Source organism: Felis catus, chromosome A1 (assembly GCF_018350175.1).
Source record: "Felis catus isolate Fca126 chromosome A1, F.catus_Fca126_mat1.0, whole genome shotgun sequence".
NCBI classification, from domain to species: domain Eukaryota; kingdom Metazoa; phylum Chordata; class Mammalia; order Carnivora; family Felidae; genus Felis; species Felis catus.
The window spans coordinates 37,109,931-37,117,468 of record NC_058368.1 but is presented as its reverse complement, the minus strand read 5'-3'; the positions used below and the strand labels follow the sequence as shown (position 1 = coordinate 37,117,468).

The window sequence follows — 7,538 nt, the reverse complement described above, 5'->3', positions numbered from 1 at the left end:
AAATTTTTAAGTTTTTCAAAATGAAACATTAGAAACATTATATTAGAAACATATAGCAACAATAAAATGTAGTGGGAGATTATATGAAAAGACATTTGAAACAATGTACGTTAAGGGGAAGAGACTAGACATTGCATCCAGGGTAGCCCAGGGAGTCACTAGTCAGAAGCAGGCACAACAGCTTCTGAAAGGAACTCTAGGAGATTGGCCCCCACAGGGTCAGGAAGCCAAGGAGAAGCAAACACATATTCTGTAGATGTTGGCAGTGAAAACACCACCCCCTTCTATGGGTGACTTTACCCCCCTACAGCATCTGGGGCATACAAATTTATTGGCTCTCTTCATTCCTAGTCTCTCCTCCAAGTACACTCAGAGCCTGCCAACTGAAAGACAAGGAGATTGGCTTCAGCAGCACTAGCCTGGCTGTTGCAGGACTATCCTGGGGTACAAGAAGAGCTTTTCCCAGAACACCTGAGGTTGCTGCTCAAAGCAATGTCTCAGAAACCATCCAAGAGCCCCTCTACCCCTCTGACAGATGTCACGCTGAAACCATTCATGGTAACTGTGCAGACTGAGCACAGCAATGGCCAGCCCCATGTCGACCACCAAGATCACCCTGTTAGTGTTGGGGCCTGCCAACTCATCAACTTGCTTTATGTATTCTTCCTGCTTCTCTCGGCAGAACAAGAGCCAGGCAAGCTGCCTGAAGAAGCAGGTGGAGAACTATGAGCTGAAGACCCTGTGACAGAGGGTCAGCCAGTCCAACAGTCAGGTGCACAAGCTTCAGGAGAAGCCACAGTTTCTTACACGAGTACCCTACCTAAGCAGCCTACTGCCACCAGCTGGGAGCCCCCCAAGATCAACCTAGTGGTGGAGCCACTGTTCTGGGTGCTGGGTATCTGGCTGTCAGATCCACCAGGACTTACCTGATGCTACAACCCTTCTAGTAACTAGAAGAGGTGAACGTCTTGCATATGGGCAAGCCCATGTAGAACTTCTGGTTTAATATTTTCCACCCTGACACATAAACCATGCATAAAGAATGTGGCTTCATCCACCAGAAGCCCAAAACCAACAAGGTGGCCTTAGCACCCAGAACTCAGGTATTGTGGAGGTGGAGGGCAATGTGAACCAGTGGGAACTGTGCATGATGTCCCATTCCAGCACCAGTCCATCCTTGCCAACGAGCCCCCCCCCCCCCATGGGGCAGATTACCTGAAAATTCAGGTTGTACTCTGAAGGTAAATTGAACAGGCAACCACTACCCAGCCCATGACTCAGCATCTTCATATTACCTACAAGAAGGTTCCCTCCTTATGCAAAGTAAGACTTTGACCTGGGTGGGGCCTGGCCACCTATGTGTCATGACACTTCAGCTTCTCAGTAGATGCTCCACAGCAGGTGTGGGTGTGACCACAATTCTCTGTGGGTTCAATAGTGTTGCCACTTGCACCTTTAATGCCATAGAAAAAAAACAAAGACCTAAAAAAAATTAAAAAAGAAAAAAGGAAGAAGGGACTCCACACAGATAAACGATTTAAATGATTTTTATTAGCAAAATGAAATTTACAATGGATAAAACTAATTACTTACATGCTTATTGCTACAAATATTATTTGAGGTTTCTATGATTTAATACTGCTATACAGGTGAAGCAAGAATTGAAGCAAGAATTTGGCTAATAGCCATGTTCATTAGTATTTCTGAGTAATACAATCCTTGAAAAATTAAACCTTTTCACTTTCACATAATTGTTTTTAGAATTATTTTATGAATCAAAATATACACTAATTCAATACAGGATCATGATATTAAATTATATTTTATAGCAACTGTAAGAGCAGAATAACACTAACATACCTTGAACTAGTTACACTGTCATCAAGACATAATGTAAATCATCTTCAAAAATAAAGAGTCTGTTTAATGTCAAGATAACATAAAAATGAAGTGATTATTAATCTAAAATAGACATTCAGACATGAATGTCTAAAAGTATCTGGTGAGGACTAAAATATCTGATGGAATGATTGCTAGGAAATATATTTTGACCTTCTTATTATGTTATCTGATCATTTCAGCCTACCTGCTAGAGCATGCTCCATTAGCTAATTAGACTAGCTGAAATAAAAGACTAACTATGATCTTGATTAAAACGTTCAAAAAGGTTTTTAATATAAAAAATACAAAATTAAAAATTTAGCCATGTTCAGCCAGCTGAAAATAACTGAGTGTCAACTGGCCAAAACCTATTGCCAAGTATACATTTTTGCAGTTTTTAGAGTATTAATAGTAGGTTTTAGTGTGTTATTAACTTCCAAGCTCAACAATAAGCACTCATCAGTATTCTCCTAACCTTTTCGGAATGAACTGCGTAGGACTTACTGTGAACTTCAGTGTTAATGTGACCATCTAGTAACAGTGGCCAAATTTTAACAACATGGTCTCTCCCTTATACAGTATATCATTGACAATAATGCTTTAAGTTTTTAGAACATTTTTAGATCCTTTATTTTCTTTTTCCAATAAATGAATTTGTGAGATAGGGAGATCAGATATTTTTATCCTAACTAAAGGAAGAAAATAATTTATAAGAAAGTTAACTGACTTACTAAAATGTATACAAATATACAGAACAAAAAAACAGAACCTAGGCTCCTGGACATCCCATGTTTTTTGCAATGATCAACAAAACCTGAATGTCTCCAAAATGTTTTATCATCATTGTTATCTCCAGAAACTGACCCACTGATAGGCTCAAGACAACCCACACTTCTGTTTCTGTTACCACGGCAATTTCCTAATTAATATTAGGTAGCTCATCTTTCCATTCTTTCTTTTTTTCAACAGAAACCACTCAGACTGTATCATCTCCCTCTTACTTCCCCAAAGGAGGAAAAGAATGATCATCAATGGCAAGAGGCAATTGTGGAAGCAACTTGAAGCCAGCTTCATGCTCAGGAGAGAACACCATGCCTCCTCATCATAGCCCTTTCTTTCAAAAAGGTATCTTTCAAAGATATCCAAACAGCATAGCCCTGACCACTTTCTCTAACAGTCCATCTATAGCATTCCAGCAATATCACTTTTCCCACAAGGGATGCTAGCTAGATCCTTCTGTTACTCTGGAATGGAGGTCACAGCAACTCTTATATATTCATCTAGAGCCTAGGAAATCCTAGATTGCTCAGAAAAAGTTGTATTATCCCACATAAGTAAGATGATGGCTGAAAATATTGATTAGAGATTTAGGGCCAAATAATGTTTGATTGCCTCCTTACTTTCTCTGTTAATAAATATGTCTTAAAGAATATCACTATGGCAAATGTTAAAAAACAGGTTGTTCATAGGCCCAACCAAAAAGGATACAGTGACACAGGCCTACCCCAAGAAGTAGGAAAAAGCTCAAATAAACAATTTGATCTTATACCTAAGGAACTACAAAAAGAAGAACAAACAAAACCTAAGGTGAGTAGAAGGAAGGAGATAATAAATATCAGAGCAGAAATACATGACATGGAGCTTTAAAAAAAATAGAAAAAAACAATGAAACCAAAGCTTGTTCTTTTTCTTTTTCTAATTTTAGAGAGAAAGTAAGCATGAGCAGGAGAAAGGGGCAGAGGGAGAGGGAGGGAGGGTGGGAGGGTAGGAGGGAGGGAGAGAGAGGGAGAGAGAGAGAGAGAGAGAGAGAGAGAGAGAGAGAGAGAGAGAATATCTCAAGCAGGCTCCATGCTCAGCATGAAGCTTGACACAGGGCTGAATCCCATAACCCTAGGATCATGACTTGAGCTGAAATCAAGAGTTGGATGCTCGACCAACTGAGCCACCCAGGTGCCCCAAGAGCTTGTTCTTTGAAAATATAAAATTGATAAATCCTTAGCGAGACTCATCAAGGAAAAAGAAAGAAAGAAAGAAAGAAAGAAAGAAAGAAAGAAAGAAAGAGAAAGAAAGAACTAAAATAAATAAAATCAGAAATGAAAGAGAAGTAACAACTGGAACCACAGAAATACAAAGAATTATAAGAGAATACTACAAAAAAAAGTTGTATGTCAACAAATTAGACAATATAGAAAAAATAGATAAATTCCTAGAAACAGATAACTCCTAAAACTAAACTAGGAAGAAATAGAAAATCTGAACAGACTGATCACTAAGAATGAAACTAAATCAGTAATCAAAACTACCAAAAATATAAGTCCAAGATCTGACAAATTTACAGGTGAATTCTATCAAACATGTAAAGATAAACTAATACCTATTCTACTCAAAGTATTCAAAAAAAAAAAAAACAAGAGAAAGGAAAACTGCCAAATACATTCTTTAAGGCCAGCCTTACCCCGATACCCAAACCAGACAAAGACACCATAGAAAAAAAGAAAATTACTGGTCAATATCCTTGATGAATACAGATACAAAAATACTAAACAAAATATTAGCAACTCACATTCAATAATACATTAAGGGGATCATTTATCATGATCAAGTAAGATTTATTCTAGGGATGCAAAGATGGTTCAACATTTGCAAATCATCAATATGATACATCACAACAACAAAACAAAGGATAAAAATCATATGATCATCTCAATGAATGCAGAAAAAGCATTTAAGAAGATTCAACATCCATTCACATAAAAACTCTCAACAAAGTGGATTTAGAGGGAACATACCTCAACATAATAAAGGCCACTTCTGGGGCAGCCTGGGTGGCTCAGTCGGTTGAGCGTCTGACTTTGGCTCAGGTCATGATCTCACAGCTTGTGAGTTCGAGCCCCGTGTCGGGCTCTGTGCTGACAGCTCAGAGCCTGGAGCCTGCTTCTGCTTCTGTGTCTCCCTCTCTCTCTGCCCCTAACCCACTCACATTCTGTCTCTGTCTCTCTCAAAAATAAATAAACATTAAAAAAATTTTTTTAAATACGTAAATAAAGGCCACTTCTGAAACATCCAAAGCTGACATCATATTCAATGTTGAAAAACCTAAAACTTTCCCTCCTAGATCAGGAACAAGACAAGAATGTCCATTCTTGGGAAAAGATATTTGCAAATGACATATCAGACAAAGGGCTAGTATCCAAAATTTATAAAGAGCTCACCAAACTCCATACCCGAAAAACAAATAACCCAGTGAAGAAATGGGCAGAAAACATGAATAGACACTTCTCTAAAGAAGACATCCAGATGGCCAACAGGCACATGAAAAGATGCTCAACATCGCTCCTCATCAGGGAAATACAAATCAAAACCACACTCAGGTATCACCTCACGCCAGTCAGAGTGGCCAAAATGAACAAATCAGGAGACTATAGATGCTATAGAGGATGTGGAGAAATGGGAACCCTCTTGCACTGTTGGTGGGAATGCATATTGGTGCAGCCACTCTGGAAAACAGTGTGGAGGTTCCGCAGAAAATTAAAAATAGACCTACCCTATGACCCAGCAATGGCACTGCTAGGAATTTACCCAAGGGATACAGGAGTACTGATGCATAGGGGCACTTGTACCCCAATGTTTATAGCAGTACTCTCAACAATAGCCAAATTATGGAAAGAGCCTAAATGTCCATCAACTGATGAATGGATAAAGAGATTGTGGTTTATATACACAATGGAGTACTACGTGGCAATGAGAAGGAATGAAATATGGCCCTTTGTAGCAATGTGGATAGAAGTGGAGAATGTTATGCTAAGTGAAATAAGCCATACAGAGAAAGACAGATACCATATGGTTTCACTCTTATGTGGATCCTGAGAAACTTAACAGAAACCCATGGGGGAGGGGAAGGAAAAAAAAAAAGAGGTTAGAGTGGGAGAGAGCCAAAGCATAAGAGACTCTTAAAAACTGAGAACAAACTGAGGGTTGATGGGGGGTGGGAGGGAGGGGAGGGGGGGTGATGGGTATTGAGGAGGGCACCTTTTGGGATGAGCACTGGGAGTTGTATGGAAACCAATTTGACAATAAACTTCATATATTGAAAAAAAAAAAAAAAAAGAAAGAATGTCCATTCCTGTCACTTGTATTCAACATAGTACTGGATGTCCCTGCCATAGGAATCAGGCAAGAATAATAAAGAAAAGGCATCCATATTGGTAAGGAAAACAATGAACTACCACTATTTTCAGATGACATGATAGTGTACATAGAAAACCTTGAAGACTCCACCAAAAACTATTAGAATAAATTAATTCAGTTGAATTGTAGTATATAAAATTAATACAATAGTAGCATTTCTATACACTAATAACAAAGTAGCAGAAAGAGAAATTAAGAAAATGATTCCATTTACTATTGTACCAGAAAGAATAAAATACCTTGGAATAAGCTTACTCAAAGAGATGAAAGACCTACACTATGCAAACTAGAAAACACTGGTGAAAGAAAGTGAAGATGGCACAAATGGAAAGAAATTCCATGTTCGTTGATTGGAAGAATTAATATTGTTAAAATGTCCATACTACCCAAAGCAATCTACAGATTTAATGCAATCTCTATAAAAAGACCACTAGTATTTTTCAGAGCTATAACAAATACTACAACGGAACAATGAAAGACTCCAGACAGCCAAAACAATTTTGAGAAAGAGAAAGAAAGATGGAGATATCACAATGCCAGATTTCAAGATATATTACAATGTTGTTGTAATCAACAAAGTATGGTACATAAATCAGTGAAACAGAAAAGAGAGCCCAGAAATAAACCCACACTTACAGGGTCAATTAATCTATCATAATGGAGGCAAGAATATACAATGAGGATAAGCAATCTCTTCAAGAAATGGTCCTGGGAAAACTGAACTGCTATGTTCAAAAGAATGAAACTGGTCCACTTTCTTATACCATATACAAAGCTAAATTCAAAATGGGTTAAAGACCCAAATGTGAGACCTGAAACCATAAAAATCCGAGAAGAGAATACAGGCAGTAATTTCCTTGATATCAGCCATTGAAACATTTTTAAAATATGTCTCCTGGGTAAGGAAAATAAAAGCAAAAGGAAACTATTGGGACTACATCACAATAAAAAACAAAACAAAAACAACAAAAAAACTTTTGCACAAGGGAAACTGTCAACAAAACAAAAGGCAACCTACTGCATGGGAGAAGATATTTGCAAATGATATATCTGACAAGGGGTTAATATCCAAAATATATAAAGAAGTTACAACTCAACACCAAAAAATAAACAATCTGATTTTAAAAATGGACAAAGAACCTCAATAGACATTTTTCTAAAGATGTATCAATGGCCAACAGACACATGCAAAGATGCCCAACATTATTAATCATCAGGAAAATGCAAATCAAAGCCATTATGAGATATCACCTCACACTTGCTAGAATGGCTAAAATCAAAAAGAGAGGAAATAAGAGTTCGTGAGAATGTGGAGTAAAAGGACCCCTCACACACTGTTGGTGGGAATTTAAATCGGTACAGGTACTGTGGAAAATAGTATAGAGGTTCCCTAAAAAAAGTAAAAATACAAATACCATATGATCCATCAATTCTACTACTGGATATTTGCTGAAAGAAAACAGAAACAC

The 7,538-nt window shown here is 37.8% G+C and overlaps 1 non-coding gene and 1 pseudogene across 1 annotated transcript; one reads left to right on the top strand and one right to left on the bottom strand.

Annotated features, from left to right (window-relative positions):
- The first annotated feature begins 256 nt into the window (after positions 1 to 256).
- On the top strand, positions 257 to 1,335 carry LOC101097536 (annotated as a pseudogene).
- Positions 1,336 to 2,852: 1,517 nt separating this feature from the next.
- On the bottom strand, positions 2,853 to 3,066 carry LOC111557080. The gene has a single exon (XR_002736837.1). It is a non-coding gene; the product is annotated as a small nucleolar RNA U3 (small nucleolar RNA).
- Between the last annotated feature and the right edge of the window lie 4,472 nt (positions 3,067 to 7,538).